This window comes from Nicotiana tomentosiformis, chromosome 8, assembly GCF_000390325.3.
Source record: "Nicotiana tomentosiformis chromosome 8, ASM39032v3, whole genome shotgun sequence".
Taxonomy (NCBI): Eukaryota; Viridiplantae; Streptophyta; class Magnoliopsida; order Solanales; family Solanaceae; genus Nicotiana; species Nicotiana tomentosiformis.
The window spans coordinates 25,561,079-25,579,619 of NC_090819.1; positions in this window are offsets into that span (position 1 = coordinate 25,561,079).

Genomic DNA, 18,541 nt, shown 5'->3' on the forward strand with positions numbered 1-18,541 from the left:
CTTGAACACTTCTTTTCCTTGGGCGCTACACTTGCATGGTTTGCTTCTGTTGTTTCATCCATATCTACGATGATTTTCCCCTCACTTACAAGAGCCGTGATTTTCTCCTTTAGGATGAAACATTTCTCTGTAGGGTGGCTAATAACGCGATGAAACTTGCAGTATTTCGGATCGCCAATTTTACCAATTTCCTCAGGCCTTTTTGATTTAGGGAGATCGATGACTTTCTTGGCCAGAAATTCATCAAGGATCGTGGGTACATCTGAATCTAGAAACGGATAAACCTTCGCCTCCAATTCTTTCAAGGTTAGACGACGTTTCTCCTCTTTGGGATATTGACTCGGGGTCTTATCCTCCTTCACATTTTGCTTAGTCGTGACTTTCATAGAAGTTTCTTTCATCACCATAGATTCTTTGGTTTGGTTCTTTGATGCAACATTTTTCTTGAACTTCTTCTGATTAGCAAATGGAGATGCCTTTCCATGGCTTGCGATGCTTAACTCCATGTCGTGAGCTCGCGTTACAAGTTCTTCAAAAGTTCGTGGTTTGATCCCTTGTAGGATGTACAAAAGGCCCCAGTGCATCCCTTGAATGCACATCTCCACAGCAGATATTTCTGAAAGACGATCCTTGCAGTCCAAACTTAACGCCCTCCAACAATTGATGCAATCCACCACGGGCTCGTCCTTCCTTTGCTTGGTGCTTGTCAACTCTATCATGCTTATAGTTCTTCGAGTACTGTAAAAAGAATTACGGAATTCCTTCTCAAGTGGCTCCCAGCTATCAATGGACTCGGGCTCCAGGTCAATATACCAGTTAAATGCGTTCCCCTTCAAAGAACGAACAAATTGTTTTACCAAGAGGTCACCATGCCTAGCATTGCTACAAGTCTCGACAAAGTGGGCAATATGTTGCCTTGGGTTTCCTTTGACATCAAATTGATGCAGCTTTGGTGGTTGATAATTGGTTGGCATGGTTAGACAATCAATCCTCTTAGTATAAGGCTTAGAGTAGTACAACGAACTTTGTGATGGTCCGACATATTGAGCTCTGATGGTGTTTGTTATCATGTCTTGCAATTGTTGGACAGATAACGCCGCAATAGAAGTGGACTGCTTTTCCTTCTGAATGCTGAACTTGACAAGTAATTCCTCAACAGCCATTTTTTGCGAGGTGAAGTCAGGTAAACGAGAATGGACATGGCTCAACTCTCCAGGTGTATAGGCCTACAATTTGTTCATGAGTTGAGCGATTTGAAGGTCTTTATCATCAACAGACTTCTTTAAGACTTCTATAGTCTGTTCCATCATGGCAAACTTTTCGTCCACGTTAGTTGCATCAGTCATCAAGGCGTTGACTTTCGTTGAAATAGGAGAATCCACTAAATCCTCAAATCCACCAAGGTTTGGGGTTGTTTGAGAAAGTTCGTCAAATAGCGAGAATGGGGTATTGCCCCCAGAGATTGCGGTTGCGGGCGTCATATGAGATTTGCTCTTCTTTGCCATCTCCAAGAAGGCGCAGTATTCGGATCCATCCAAACCACTAGCATTGAACTTGCTTCGAGTGATTGGGCCAACATGACTAAGCTCAGCGGATGCGACAGTAGTAGCATCTTTGCATGAAACATCATCGCACTTGCGGAAGGCCATTGCAGCAGTAGATATGAAGTTTGAAGTTTTCAATTTGCAAGAGAAAGAGATGAAGGGCAGAATTGGTCCCACTGGGCGTGCCAAAATTTATTCGCAACAAATTTTTGTCGTACGGAAAATAAACTCCAACAAAAATAATATGAAGAAGAGATTTTATTGATAAATATTTATGAGTACAATTCTTTATATCCCTTGATTCTCCTCTATGAAATTCTCCGTGATTCGAGAGCTTGAGAAGCGTCTTTCTCAAATGTAAGATGTTGTAGACCTCCTTGTGATGTATTTAATCGCCAAGAACGCCGAGCAGCACTTTGTTGTTTCGGGTTAATCTCCAGGAAGAACTCAGTTGATCACTCCTTTGTTGAAGAACTATGCACTTGATGATTGATCTCTCTGTTTGTGGATACCTTCACCAATTGCGGAATATTCTTCTCCAACTCTCCATGTCCCCAGAGAGTTATATAACCCCTCTATTTATAGTGGTAGAGGATGGACAGTCCAACTACATATGAACTCTCTTTCTTGATTCTGATTGGCTCATGTGAGTCATCAAACTTATCAATAAGCTATGTAATAAGCTTGCTTGTGATTGGCCAAGACATGTCATTTTAGACACTTGCAACTCTTGATTGGTCACTGTTTTAGACTGGGACTGCCACATCATTTCACATGTGGCGTCATCTTGTTGGCTTTGAGTTTGACTGGATATGCCATGTCACTTGACACGTGGCATGAGTGTGGGCCTTAAGATAAAATGGACCTTGGACTTAAAATAATAAAATGGACTAATTTAATTTGTAAAGTCCAAATTAATTATTTAACCCAATTAAATTTAATCCAAATTTTGTATGGATTAGACCCAATAAATTTTATATGTCTACAACTAGTATATAACTTTTAGAAAGTAGTATAGTTATGAGCTCATTTGAACCTCAAAACGTTTAGCCTAAATCTCGATTTATTTGTGTAAAATCTACTTAAATTGTTGAAATTATTGAACTACAAACTCATAACTCAACCAAAGTCACGAGTTCAATAATTAAAACCTATTGGGAGATATAACATAGTTGTAAATATGGTGTAATATTATTCTGTGTTTATTTTAGGAAGTTGTATATGTTTAGGAGACTATAGTATTGGTTGCCTTATTTTCTATGATAGCTTTCTTAGTTAACAAGACATAGGTTTTGTATATATTAACATCTGATTATTCAATAGAAGATACAGAACTTCATTCTCTCTTAAACTCTTCATGGTATCAGAGCCATAACCCAGAAGAAATTGGGTGAGATGACCGTCGACGACAAGAAAAAAGACGGAGACAGAGGCAGTGGATCAGGAAGCAGCAAAACTCCCATGAATGATCCAACATCGCCATATTTCTTGCTTTCAGCAGACCACACAGGAATATGCATAACTCTTTTGGTTTTGAAGGGCGGCAATTATGACGAATGGGCTAAGGCCGTGAGAAACGCTTTTAGAGACAAAAAGAAATTGGGGTTTATTGATGGAGTGATTAAAAAGCCCAAGGAAGAAGGATTTGAACTCAATGATTGGCATGCCGTAAATTCGATGTTCGTTGCTTAGGTCTTTAATACCATAGATCCGCCACTTCGTTCTACGATCTCTTACATGAAAACTGTTAAAGAACTATGGGAAGACTTGAGAGAACGATTCTCAATTGGTAATGACATGAGAATACACCAGTTGAAAAATAAACTTGCATCTTGTAAACAAGGAGGACAGACCATTGTTGCGTTCTACGGTAAATTGAAGAGCATGTGGGAAGAACTTATTGGTTACACAAAGAATCCGATATGTACATGTGTTGGATATAGGTGTGGGGCAGCAAAGGAACTGGTATAAGAACACGAAAAAGAGAAAGTACATCAGTTCTTAATTGGACTTGATGATGATGATGTGTTTGGGACTAAACGTTCCAACATATTAAGCATGGAACCCCTACCTACGTTGAATCGAGTTTATGCCATGATTATACAAGATGAATGACATCGGAACATTGCTCGAGCTAAGGAGGATTGTGCAGACTCTGTTGCTTTTGCCGTGCAGTCCTTGTCTAATACTTGCATAAACTACAATGGCAGAACATCTAATAATTCGGATAAACCAACATGTGGTAATTGCGGGAAACTTGGACATGAAAAGAAAGTTCTGTTGATCGGGTATCCTGAATGGTGGGGTACAGGACGAGGAGGAGGAAGCACTACTGGACGTGGTCGTGGTGGATGATCTGGAAACTTTGGTAATTATGGACGTGGTGGCACTGGACATGGGATTACAGCAGTTGCTAATATTGCACAAGCAATTGAGTCATATAGTAAAACAGAGGCAGATGTTAATGCTTGGACGGGATTATCTAATGACCAGTGGAGTGCACTCGTATCCATGCTTAATTCCCACAATAAGAACCATGATAAATTGTCGGGTAACATTTTTGGAATTCGTTGGATTGTCGATTCGGGGGCATCTCACCATATGAGTGGTGATGCCAAGTTATTTACAGATTTATGTGATGTGACACCATATCTAGTAGGCCTTCCAAACGGTTCCACGACTACGGCTTCTAAGTTGGGGACTGTTATATTCGAAAATAATTTGAAATTGCACCATGTTCTTTATGTACCTCAATTAAATTGCAATTTAATTTCTGTGTCTAAGCTCGCTAATGAAAATAATTTCTTTGTCATATTTGCTGACATGCTTTGTAGGATACAGGACCGGACTTTGTGGACAGTGACTGGTGTGGGTGAATAATGCGATGGGGTATATTATTTGAAGTCAGTGGCACCAGAACAAGCAAATAGCACCCATAAAGTGGATAATTTTGATTTTTGACATCGTCGGCTTCGTCATCCCTCTAATAAGATAGTTTCTCTTCTTCCTAAAATTAGTAGTCAAAGTAGAACAGATGAGTTATGTAATGTTTGTTTAAGAGCAAAACAAACAAGAGAAATGTTTCCTAATAGTTTGAATAAAAGTACCGATTTATTTGAATTAATTCATTATGATGTGTGAGGCCCTTATCGTGTTTCTTCTTCTTGTGGCGTTATATATTTCCTTACTATTGTGGATGATTTTTCTCATGGTGTGTGGGTTTACTTAATGGCCGAGAAAAATGAGGTTAAACATAAAATAAAATACTTTTGTTCTATGGTTATGACTCAGTTTCAGAAAAGGGTAAAAATACTTAGAAGCGACAATGGTAAGGAGTTCACTTGTCTTCATACTTTCTATGCGGAGCAGGGAATAGTCCATCAAAAATCTTGTGTTGATACTGTTAGTTCCGCTAATATTGCTGTATTTGTAAATAATAATTCTGCAAAATATAAGTTATAGTAATGAAACAGTAATTAATTCGAGCCCACTGAATTCACAGTGTTTTCTTAAGGAATTTAATCCCCTCCTAGTACCCAAGGTAATGGATTATTTCCTCCCAGGATAGAACGAATCACACACTGGTGTAACGGTACTTCAAACCCCAGTGTTTCAGCGAACACAAAGTTCGGTAGCAAATCACACTTACAGTTGCTTTGTTTGAAGTTAAAACAATACAGAACAAAGGAGTAGAAACTCAGAAAATTGTATAGAAATGCTGAGAGGAAGGAGTGCAATGTATAGCCAAATCTGTTGAGCAATTTTAGTTTTGTGTCTTATGTATTGTGTGTGTCTTTCTTCAACAGCTGCTGCACATATATATAGCAGCCAGTGTTGAAGAAGAACAATCGTCCACCCTCCATGGTGGAGCAAGCATTAGCTTGTTTGTGGAGCAAGCACTTATTTGTGGAGCAAGCACATTCATGGTGGGAAGAGCATTAGGCGGCTGCCTGGTGGTCAATACACGTATTGAAAAATATCCGTTACAAATACGGATAATCTTACGTTAATATTTACTATTAACAAATAAATTTGGTCCAAAAAATTAATCAATCAATTGATCATTTGACCAAATCTGAATCCGAAGCCGAATCCGAAGCCGAAGCCGAAGCCGAAGCCGTAATCGTAGCTGAAGCCGAGCCGAGCGAGCGAGCGACGACGACGGCGCGAGGCCTGCTTTCTTCTTAACTCTTTAAGAGCTACAAGAAGAGCAATTATATATATACCCACCAAAAATCTTTTCATCTTCCAATATGGGACAATGTCTTATTGTCAAGAGGGGGAAACTTAAAATTTTACTCAAAAATTTTATTTTCCCTCCATTTCTCATTCACCCTCATTTTAACACTCTTTCATCTTAAAAATAAAAAACTCAACAATCCCCCACATGAATGGGGAATGGCTATATCATGGAAGTATGCATGGAAAAATTGTGTGATTTACAAGGAAGGATTAATCGCATCTGGATAAGTAGGTTTCTCTTTGAACTTTCCGTAGTAAACTTATGTCGGATATACTCGGTCAATCGGTAGATTTGATATCTTTGAACCGTCGATCTTTGGTGTATACCTAGACAACCATAAGTCACACAATCAACCCTTAACCGTCTTTGGTTCTCATTGTTGTGTTCGTTTCAGCCATGAACACCGCCTGGTTTCATAAGTGCGTAGAAAACTGGCCTTACAAAGTTCTCCTTGAAGCGGCTAACACTTCACACTTACATAGGTGATTCCTAAACGTGTCATCCTGTAGATACACTTTTTGATATACCCCGTATCAAATTTAGAAATCATTAAAAAGCCTTAATGCTTTATCCTTGGTACTGAACATTGTCTCATCACGAGAACGGACTAAAATTTTATTGACAATGTTGAACCGTCATTAATGACTTTGTTTGATCTCCTTGAACCTAGATCTTGGGATCTCCAGTCTTCTAGGTAGAGTTACCGTCACAATGACTTGTTCTCGGCCATAGCCCCATTCCTCTTGATGATTTCTCAATTACCTCTCTAGTTAGGCCTTTTGTAAGTGGATCCGATATATTATCACTTGACTTTACATAGTCAATCGTGATAATTCCTCTAGAGAGTAATTGCCTAACGGTTTTATGTCTTCGTCGTATATGACGAGATTTACCGTTATACATAACGCTCCCAGCCCTTCCAATTGCCGCTTGACTATCACAATGTATGCATATTGGTGCCAACGGTTTGGGCCAAAATGGAATGTCTTCCAAGAAATTCCGGAGCCATTCAGCTTCTTCACCGGCTTTATCTAAGGCTATGAATTCAGCCTCCATTGTAGAGCGGGCAATACATGTTTGTTTGGACGACTTCCAAGATACCGCTCCTCCACCAATAGTGAATACATATCCACTCGTGGACTTAGAATCAGTTGAACCGGTGATCCAATTTGCATCACAGTATCCCTCAATCACCGCAGGGAATTTACTGTAGTGCAAGTCAAAGTTCTGGGTATGTTCTAAATATCCCAAAACTCGTTCCATTGCCATCCAATGAGATTGGCCTGGATTGCTAGTATATCGACTCAGTTTACTTATAGCACAAGCTATATCTGGTCGTGTACAATTCATGATATACATTAAGCATCCCAACACACGAGCATAATCCAATTGTGATATGCTTTGGCCTTTATTCTTTGCTAATGCAAGATTCACGTCAATTGGAGTCTTTGCAATTTTAAAGCCCAAGTGCTTGAATTTTTCAAGTACTGTCTTAATATAATGAGATTGTGACAATGCCAGACCTTGAGGAGTCTTATGGATCTTAGTTCCCAAAATTAAATCAGCAACTCCCAAGTCTTTCATATCAAACTTGCTATTGAGCATACGCTTAGTAGCATTTATGTTGGCAATGTCATTACTCATTATCAGCATATCATCCACATATAGGCAAACAATGACTATGTGATTTAGAACATTTTTAATGTACACACATTTATCACATTCATTTATCTTAAAACCATTTGACAACATTGTTTGGTCAAATTTTGCATGCCATTATTTGGGTGCTTGTTTTAGTCCGTAAAGAGACTTAACAAGTCTACATACCTTCTTTTCTTTACCTGGAACCACAAACCCTTCAGGCTGTTCCATGTAAATTTCTTCCTCCAACTCTCCATTTAAGAAGGTCGTCTTAACATCCATTTGATGAATTTCAAGACCATACACTGCAGTTAATGCTACTAACATCCGTATGGACGTAATTCTTGTAACTGGATAGTATGTATCAAAGTAGTCTAGACCTTCTCGTTGTCTATACCCTTTGACTACGAGTCTTGCCTTGAATTTAATAGTGCCATCATCTTTGATTTTTCTCTTAAAAATCCATTTAGAACCCAAAGGTTTGTTTCCAGGAGGAAGATCAACCAATTCCCATGTATGGTTGTTCAATATGAATTCTATTTCACTATTGACTGCCTCTTTCCAAAACAATGATTCCAAAGAAGTCATAGCTTCTTTAAATGTTTGAGGCTCATTCTCTAATAAGAAAGTCACAAAATCTGATCCAAATGAAGTAAAAGTTCTTTGACGTTTACTACGTCTTGGATCCTCCTGATTACACGTACTTTCTTTTGTTTCTTCCCGAGGTCGTTTAGATCCTTCACCAAACGACTCACATTCCTTTTTATACGGATATATATTTTCAAAGAACTCAGCATTATCTGATTCTATAACCGTATTATTATGAATGTCGGGATTTTCTGATTTATGAACCAGAAATCGATATGCTTTACTATTTGTCGCATATCCTATGAAAACACAATCAACGATTTTTGGTCTTATCTTTACCCTTTTGGGTTTAGAAACTTGCACTTTTGCCAAACACCCCCACACTTTAAAATAATTCAAGTTGGGCTTCCTTCCTTTCCATTTTTCATATGGAATGGATTGTGTTTTGCTATGGGGCACTCGATTTAATATTCGATTAGCCGTAAGAATGGCTTCCCCCACAAGTTCTGTGGCAAACCAGAACTTATCAACAACGCGTTCATCATCTCCTTTAATGTGCGATTCTTTCTTTCCACAATCCCATTAGATTGGGGCGTGTAAGGGGCTGTTGTTTGATGAATAATTCCATATTCTAAACATATTTCTTCAAAAGGAGATTCATATTCACCACCCCTATCACTTCTTATCATTTTTATTTTCTTGTTAAGTTGCGTTTCAACTTCATTTTTGTATTGCCTGAATGCGTCTATTGCTTCATCTTTACTATTCAGTAAGTAAACATAGCAATATCGAGTACCGTCGTCAATAAAAGTTATGAAATACTTCTTTCCATCGCGAGATGGTATTGACTTCATGTCACAAATATCTGTGTGAATTAAGTCTAAAGGATTTGAATTCCTTTCAACTGACTTATAAGGATGTTTAACATACTTAGATTCCACACATGTTTGACATTTTGATTTTTCGCATTCAAACTTAGGCAGTACTTCCAAGTTAATCATTTTCCGCAAGGTTTTATAATTGACATGACCCAAACGTACATGCCATAAATCATTTGACTCAAGTAAGTAAGAAGAAGCTGAAATATTATTATTGTTTTCCACAACCATTACATTCAGATTGAAAAGGCCCTCGGTGAGGTAACCTTTTCTTACAAATATTTCATTCTTACTTATGACAACCTTGTCGGACACAAAAACGCACTTAAAACTGTGCTTAACAAGAAGTCCAGTAGAGACTAAATTCTTTCTCATTTCGGGAACATGAAGGACATTGTTCAAAGTCATGACCTTGCCAGAAGTCATTTTTAGAAATATCTTCCCATATCCTTCAACTTTTGCTATTGAAGCATTTCCCATATAAACTGTCTCTCCGGGTCCAGCAGGAGCATAAGTAGCAAAAGCTTCTCTAACTGCACAAACATGGCGAGTGGCTCCTGAATCAAACCACCACAGTTTAGGATTTCCCACCAAGTTACATTCAGAAAGTATGGCACACAAGTTATCAACATCATCATGCTTTACTACCATGTTTGCTTGACCCCTTTTCTTGTCTTTCTTCGGAGCACGACACTCCGTAGATTTGTGTCCGTTTTTCCCACAGTTGTAGCAGTTTCCACTGAACCGCTTCTTGCTTGGGTTGTATTTTGGACCAGAAGCCTTCTTCCTCTTTTTGTTATCTTCAACAATATTTGCTCCCATTATTGTTGAATTTCCACGGCCTCTCCTTTCAGCAGCTTTATTGTCCTCTTCGATTCTTAACCGAACAATGAGATTTTCAAGGGATATTTCCTTTCGTTTGTGTTTCAAATAATTTTTGAAGTCCTTCCACAACGGAGGCAACTTCTCAATCATTGCTGCTACTTGAAATGCTTCATTGATGACAAGACCTTCAGCAAGTAGATCATGAATAATCACTTACAATTCCTGGACTTGGGTAATAACAGACTTGCTATCTACATTTTGTAGTCCAAAAATTTTGCGGCAACGAATTTCTTCATCCCGGCATCTTCAGTTTTATATTTCTTTTCAAGCGCATTCCACAAATCTTTTGACGTTTTCACGCCACTGTATACATTATACAGATTATCATCCAGTCCGCTAAGAATATAATTCTTGCACAAAAAATCAGAATGCTTCCACGCTTCAAGCACGATAAAGCGTTCATTCTCTGGAGTTTTATCTGGCAGATCAGGAACATCTTCCTTGATGAACTTCTGTAGACATAACGTAGTTAAGTAGAAGAACATCTTCTACTGCCAATGCTTGAAATCAATCCCGAAAATTTTTTTGGGTTTTTCTGCCGGTGCCAATGCCGGTGTTCGGCTTGTCGATGCGTTGGCAGTCACCATCGGAATAGCTTGGTTTTCGCTTTCAATCATCATTTTTTCTGTAAAAGAATGACACAAACAAACGTTTAATAAACGTTTTCAAACTGGAGTAAAAATCACGTAGATTTTACTCTCCAACAAAACTCCACGAAGGCTTTACTTTCCAAAACGGGAGTACACAAAACCACAAAGGTTTTAGTTTGCAGAATAATAAGAATAAAATAAATACAGAAATAAATATTAAATTCCTTAAGATTGTTAGTTCCGCCAATATTGCTGTATTTGTAAATAATAATTCTGTAAAATATAAGTTATCGTAATGAAACAGTAATTAATTCGAGCCCACTAAATTCACAGTGTTTCCTTAAGGAATTTAATCCCCTCCTAGTACCCAAGGTAATGGATTATTTCCTCCTAGGATAGAACGAATCACACACTGGTGTAGCAGTACTTCAAACCCCAGTGTTTCAGCGAACACAAAGTTTGGTAGCAAATCACACTTACAGTTGCTTTGTTTGAAGTTAAAACAATGCAGAACAAAGGAGTAGAAACTCAGAAAATCGTATGAAAATGCTGAGAGAAAAGAGTGCAATGTATAGCCAAATCTGTTGAGCGATTTCAGTTTTGTGTCTTGTGTATTGTGTGTATCTTTCTTCAACAGTTGCTGCACATATATATAGCAGCCAGTGTTGAAGAAGAACAATCGTCCACCCTCCATGGTGGAGCAAGCATTAGCTTATTTGTGGAGCAAGCACTTGTTTGTGGAGCAAGTACATTCATGATAGGAAGAGCATTAGGCGGCTGCCTGGTGGTCAATACACGGATTGGAAAATATCCGTTACAAATGCGGATAATCTTACGTTAATATTTACTATTAACAAATAAATTTGGTCCAAAAAATTAATCAATCGATCGATCATTTGACCGAATCAGAATCCGAATCCAAATCCGAAGCCGAAGCCGAAGCCGAAGCCGAGCCGAGCGAGCGACGACGACGACGGCGCGAGGCTTGCTTTCTTCTTAACTCTTTAAGAGCTACAAGAAGAGCAATTATATATATACCCACCAAAAATCTTTTCCTCTTCCAATATGGGACAATGTCTCATTGTCAAGAGGGAAAAACTTAAAATTTTACTCAAAAATTTTATTTTTCCTCCATTTCCCATTCACCCTCATTTTAAGACTATTTCATCTTAAAAACAAAAAACCTCAACAGATACACCTCAGCAAAATGGACGAGTGGAAAGGAAGCATCGTCATATTTTGAATGTTGCTCGTGCACTCCGTTTCCAAGCTAATTTGCCGATCTCATTTTGGGGAGAATGTATTTTAACTGCAGTTTATCTTATTAATCGTACTCCTACTCCCATATTGGATGGAAAGACTCCTTACGAGTTAATTTTTTGAAAAGAACCTTCCTTTAAGCCTCTAAAAGTATTTGGATGTCTATGCTTTGCTCATCTTAGGTCCCGTGAAAAAGATAAGTTTAGCTTTAGGAGTCGTCGATGTATTTTTATGGGATATCCTTTCGGGAATAAAGGATGACATACCTATGATTTAGAGACTGGAGATGTTTTGTGTCTCGTGATGCTATTTTTGATGAAAAAGTATTCCCTTATGTTAGTTCAGTGTTTGACTCTGAGTCTACCACTCCGTTGGATTCCTCTGGTGCTTCCCCCACAAATGATCATATTATGCAACATGATCACTCACCCTCTGTTCACTCAAGGGAGAGTTTTGATATTGAGCCTAACGTAAATGAAGAAATGAGGGTAGATGTTACTTCTCTTAGTCCCAATTAGAAGGAAAATATGAACACAAGTTCTACTATTGTGGATACAGAGACTCCTACTACTACTATTACTAATGTGGGTGAAACTCTTGGTTGGGGACATCGAAAACATAAAGTGTCCATCAGATTAAAAGATTATGTATGTTACACAACTAAGTGCCATACTACTATGTGCATAGATACCCCAACGCAAAGCTCATCACCCACTCATTCACAGTCCTCAGGTACGTCGTATCCCATAGCTAACTATGTGGCTTGCAATAATTTTTTATTTTAGACACAAGAGCTTTATGGCAGATGTTACTGTAGGTATTGAACCCACGAGGTTTTATGATGTTCTGCGTGACCCTCTTTGGCGGCGTGCTATGAAAGAAGAAATTGATGCATTGGAAAAGAATGATACATGGACATTAGAGTTTCTTCCCCTAAGAAAGAAGACTATCGGATGCAAGTGGGTATATAAAATCAAATATAATTCTGATGGTACAATTGAGCAATTTAAAGGTCGGCTTGTGGTTCTTGGTAACAAGCAAGTGGCTGGAATTGTCGCTCCGGTGGCGAAAATGGTAACTGTATGAGTTTTTCTTAGCATTGTTGTGGCTAAAAAATGGGAGTTGCATCAAATAGATGTTCATAATGCATTCTTGCATGGGAATCTAGATGAAGAAGTTTATATGCAACTTCCACCAGGAATTGAGACCTCGACTCAAGGGAAAGTGTGTCGCCTTCGCAAATCCTTATACGGATTGCGACAAGCTCCAAGAAATTAGTTTGCTAAACTTGCAACAGCCTTAAGGACATTTGGTTTTGTGCAATCATTTGCAGATTATTATTTATTATCTTATATAAAGAATGGTTTAACATTACATGTTCTTGTTTATGACGATGATCCGATCATTGCCAGAGACGATTCTGGTGTTATTGCTAACTTCAAATAATATTTGCATCGTTGCTTTCACATGAAAGATCTTGGGCCATTAAAATATTTTTTGGGGTATAGAAGTGGCCAGAGGTATAAATGGTATGTTTCTTTGTCAGGAAAATATGCACTTGATATTTTGAGTGAAACTGGAATTCTTGGAGCCAAACCTGCTAGCTTTCCTATTGAGCAGAATCATAAGCTCGCATTGGACAATGGTACTGATTTTGTTGAACCTGAAAAATATAGATGATTGGTCGGTGGATTAATTTATTTGACCATACTCAACTACTACTTCTATGTGTAGAAGAAGTGTTTATAGGCACGTTGCTCTAAACTCCATGTATCTTGTATTTGTTCTATGATCAGACTTTAAGATAAAGTGTCTAAATAAGAAATTAGTTTGGCCTAGGCATGAATGATATGAAGCACAACACAAATGGAAAAATGATCCAACATTTTTTTTATTTAATAATATGAAAATTTGTTCAAATATGTATTTGGCCTTTAAAAAAGGGGAAGGCAAAATAACATACATAAACATGGTTACATAAATACGCAAAAGAAGAGTGAGAGAGAGTGTATGAGGCAATAAAGGAAGCATCTATTTTCTTGTGATAGATCAAATAGCCCTTCGTTTTCATGGGGAATGGCCCCCTGCCTGTGGAAACCTGCTCTGATCTGCTCTGCTCTTAGTCGGTGAAATTAATACAGTCAAAGCATGTGTTTTGTTGTCTTTTATTTGTTTGATTCTCTTCTCCTTTTTTTTTAGCTATGTAATGTACCTATAAAAAAATTTAAATAAAAATTATGATGTATTAAGGGGAACTTTCAGAAATGACTACCTTTTGTCACGACCCAAAATCCCTCATTAAGAGTCGTAATGGCACCTAGTCCCTAGGACTAGGTAAGCCTAACACATAGAGAATTATTAATAGACTTAAACCAATCAAACATTTAACGTGAACCAATAATTTTTATACTAAGCCAACAACCATCAATAGATGTACAATATCCCAAAATCGGCAGTACAAGTCATAATAAGCCTTTTAAGAGTAACGAAGATTATCAAATACATCATTGTTTGGAATAGAAATAAATAATGCAAAGTAAACCTTCAGAAGGTGACTTTGAGACCTGCGAACACGACGGAAGGTATACCTTGAATTCTCCACAGCGATACTCGATCAGCTATCTAATGACCAGCATGCACCAATTTACTTGGATCTGCACAAAAATGTGTAGCAAACGTAGCATGAGTACACCATAACGGTACCCAACAAGTATCAAGACTAACCTTGGTAAAGTAGTGACGAGGTAAAGTCAAGGCACCTACTAGACATAATAATCTATACATGTATGAATATAAAACTAACACAGGAACAAATATTATTACAAGGCTAAACATGGTAAGAACAATAATGAAACACTAGTAAACGGGAAGTAGAAGCAACGATTAGCAACAAGGAGTAAACAAGTGATGACGTTGCAAAGTAATCAGAATGTAGTTAAGGTACCAGTGAAATCAAGTAAGAAAAATAAGTAACAACCAAGTAATCAACCGTTCTTACAAAAGGGTTACGCAGGAATCACCCCGAGGTACCACACCTCAATAATCACGATCACAGATCCCAAATCATGAATCATAATCACTTGGCATCTCGTGCCCACATTATCAATCACAACCACACGGGCAACTCACATGCCAATACCATTATTGCCTCAGACTTGCACGGACAACTCACGTGCCAGTAGTAACAATACCTCATATCTGCACAGACAACTCACGTGCCAACAGTCCAATCCACGCAAAGAAGACAAGTATATGAGGATATGTGTACAGGATTCATACTCTTGGACTGATATAGGTGACATGCTACAGTGTGTGCTTGTATAAGTATACTATCACCGCTTAAATCAACAGGTAAGATCATAGGCACTGAGTAGCACATTGAAAATAACACAACAAAACTTGTAATATGCATGACACACAAGAAGGTCACACCACCATACAATTATTATCAATAACATTGGCCCCAGGCTATCACAAATCATCCTCGACATAGCCCCTTGTTTCACCGCGTATACAATAATAAAGTAATTGCCTGTCTTGTCTCGCGATACGCGCATAATAATTTTTTTACTTTGTCTCACCACATGCGTAAACCCAACATATATAGCCCGCCTTGTTACACCGCATGTGCAAATATCAATAGGAATAATAACAAAGACAACTCACTGGCAAACACCCCAACAATCCTCTCAACATCTCACATGTGCCAAGAACATAACAGCATAATATAACAACTCGCACTACATGTGCTCATATACCATAATATTTTCATAACAACAATTTCAATACCACAACCACACATAGCCCACGACTCAACAACACCGAGTACAATGAGAACAACAATAACACGAGGGTACGACAAGTAAATCAACACAAGTATTACAACAATACAATGAAACTGAAGAATAAGCTCAACAATGAAAGAAATAACAAGTAATAATGATGTCAAGTAAGAGTAGTTCAACAATAATAGAGATAACATATAATATCGACTTCAACAAGAATAATCAAATATGGAAGATATAACATATAACAATGATTTCAATTAAGAATAGATCAACTATGAAAGAGATAACATGACAATAAAGAGGCAACAACTCCAACTACAGCATGTATGAGTATATTTAGCAATAGAACATGAACCAACAACTTCAAATAAAGCATATAAGAGTAAATTTAACAATGGAGGACATAACATGATAGAAAAACTTTAATTTAGTGTGCACAAGAAACCTAAGATTCTAAATAGGTCAAATCTTCACATATAAGACCGTGTACATCTCGCCACCTCGAGTACACGTCTTTCACGTAGTTCAAATAGTGCAAACAAATCAATTCCTACCGGGAAAATTCTCCCACACAAAGTTAGGCAAGATACTTACCTCAAATGTCCTTAATCAATACTCAAAATAGCTTTTCCTTTACAATTCACCTCCGCTTGGATCAAATCTAACCAGAATCGACTTAGTAACATCAAATGATGCAAGAGAAATCAATTCCAATAAATAAACTTATGGTCTTTGCACAATTTTTCAAAAGTCAACAAAAGTCAACCCCGGATTCGTTCGGTCAAAATCCAGATCTAAGGGTAGATTCCGACTACCATAACCCGACGAGACCATATATGTGTTTTATTTCAAAATTCGAGTCCAAATCGACTCTCAAAACTCAAGTTCTTATTTTACAAAACATAGATAAAATTTTCTCAAAATTTTCCCTTTGATTCTCATAAATTTGATGTTAAATCTCATATATAATCATGTAAAATAGTTGAAAATTCATCAGAATCACTTACCCAATGATTGTAGATGAAAATCCCTCTTCAAAATCGCCTCCTACCGAGTCTAGGGTTTCAAGATATGGAAAATGAGGCTAAAATCCCATCTTCAAGCTTTTATGTCCAGGCGCAGGTGTCGCAAATGCGAAGAATGATCGCAAAATCGACATTCATCACACCCCTACTAATGTCTCAATTGCGACATATATTTCGCAAATGCGAACAAAGGACTCATCGCAAAAGCGACCTTGTGATCGCAAAATGCGGAACTCCCCCAACCTAGGCCCCTTCGCAAATGCAAATAATGAGTTCGCAAATGCGAACCTGACAGTTTCCAGCTACCTTCACAAATGTTGGCTCCATCCTCACAAATGCGGAGGTCGCAAATGCAAACAAAATCTCTCATTTGCGAGATCTACATCACATGTTCAAAACCAGCAAAAAAACTAAAACTCTTCACATACTGTGAAGCGCGTCCGAAAATCACTCGAGCCCTCGGAGCTCCATACCAAAAATCAACACAAGTCTAAAAACATAATATAAACTCGCTCGCACGATCAAATCATCAAAATAACATCTGAAACCATGAATCAGACCTCCAAAATACATGAAATTCATATGAAACTCATGAATTTCTAAAAACACAATCGTGCGTCCGATTCCTATCAAATCCACTCGGAATGACTCTAAACTTTGAAGACAAGTTCAAAATAACAAAATAGACATATTCCAAGTCCCAAAATTAAAATCTGAACCCGATAGCCATAAAGTCAACCTACAGTCAAGCTTATCAAAATTCTAAACCTTTAAATTGCCAACTTTCGATAAAACAAAGTCAAATCAACCTAGGGACCTCCGAATTCGATTCTGGCATACGCCCAAGTCCAAAATTACGATACAAACCTACCGGAGTCATCAAAAAACTATTCTGGGGTCGTTTTCACAAAAGTCAAACCTCGATCAACATTTTCAACTTAAGCTTCTAAAATGAGAATCGCTCATCAAAATAGATCCTAAAACATCCGAAGATCGAGTCCGACCAAGCACGCAAGTCTTATTATACAATAGGAAGCCACTCAAAATCACGAATCACTTAACGGAACGCTAAAGCTCAAAATGACCGGCCGGGTCGTTAAACCTTTTAAGGGACTTTTAACAATATGTAGCTATATTGCCTCTAATTTTTTTACAATACGCTATATTTGAGTGTATTTGAATACACTATTCAGCTTTATATTTTTTTTGCGTGTATTTGAGTGTATTTGAATATACTGTTCGGTTGTATCCAACCTTATTTAATGTCGCAAGGTTGAACGTATTCGACTGTATTGAAATATATTTACACTAAAAATGACGAAATGAAGAATACAGTCAAATCTTCATACAAAAATACACTATATTTAAGTAGGAAGAATACAATAATAGCTTGTTGGATCTCCGATGAAATACATAATACCACTGTATTTACACTAAAACAATGAAAAATACATTCAAATCCTTTCAAAAATACATTGTATTTATACTAAAAAATGAAGAATACAGTCAAATCCGGTCAAATATTCGATGAGAATACAAAATATATTGTATTTAAAAATAAAGAATACAATCAAATACCGTCGGATCTCCTGCCAAAATACAAAATACACTTTAGATCTCTGCCGAACTACAAAAATACACTGTATTTATACAACACTTTTTCGGCGTGAAAGGTAGTGGAGGAGAAAGAGGCGGCTTCTTTTTCCAATGAGAAAAGCAATGGTGGAAGAATAAGTTTTCGGTCAGACGAATACACTAAGATGTGAGATACAAAGAAGGAGAAGAAGCCATGGATTCTGGCATCTCCGTTAGATCCAGATTTGGTGACCCCTCTGATCTTCCTCCTTCATTGTTTTCACCACTGGTGATTAACCTATCGCGACTTTGTGATTTTCAAATCTGGATCAGACAGTGGAGAAGAGAGAAGGGGAGAGAGAGAGAGAGAGAGAGAGAGAGAGAGAGAGAGAGAGAGAGCTAGATTTGATGGTGGAGATGAGAGAAGAAAAGAGAGAGAGAGAGAGAGAGAGAGAGAGAGAGAGAGAGAGAGAGAGAGAGAAAGACGGGTGTTTGGTTGGGTTCTGGTAGGGCTCCGCCGGAGA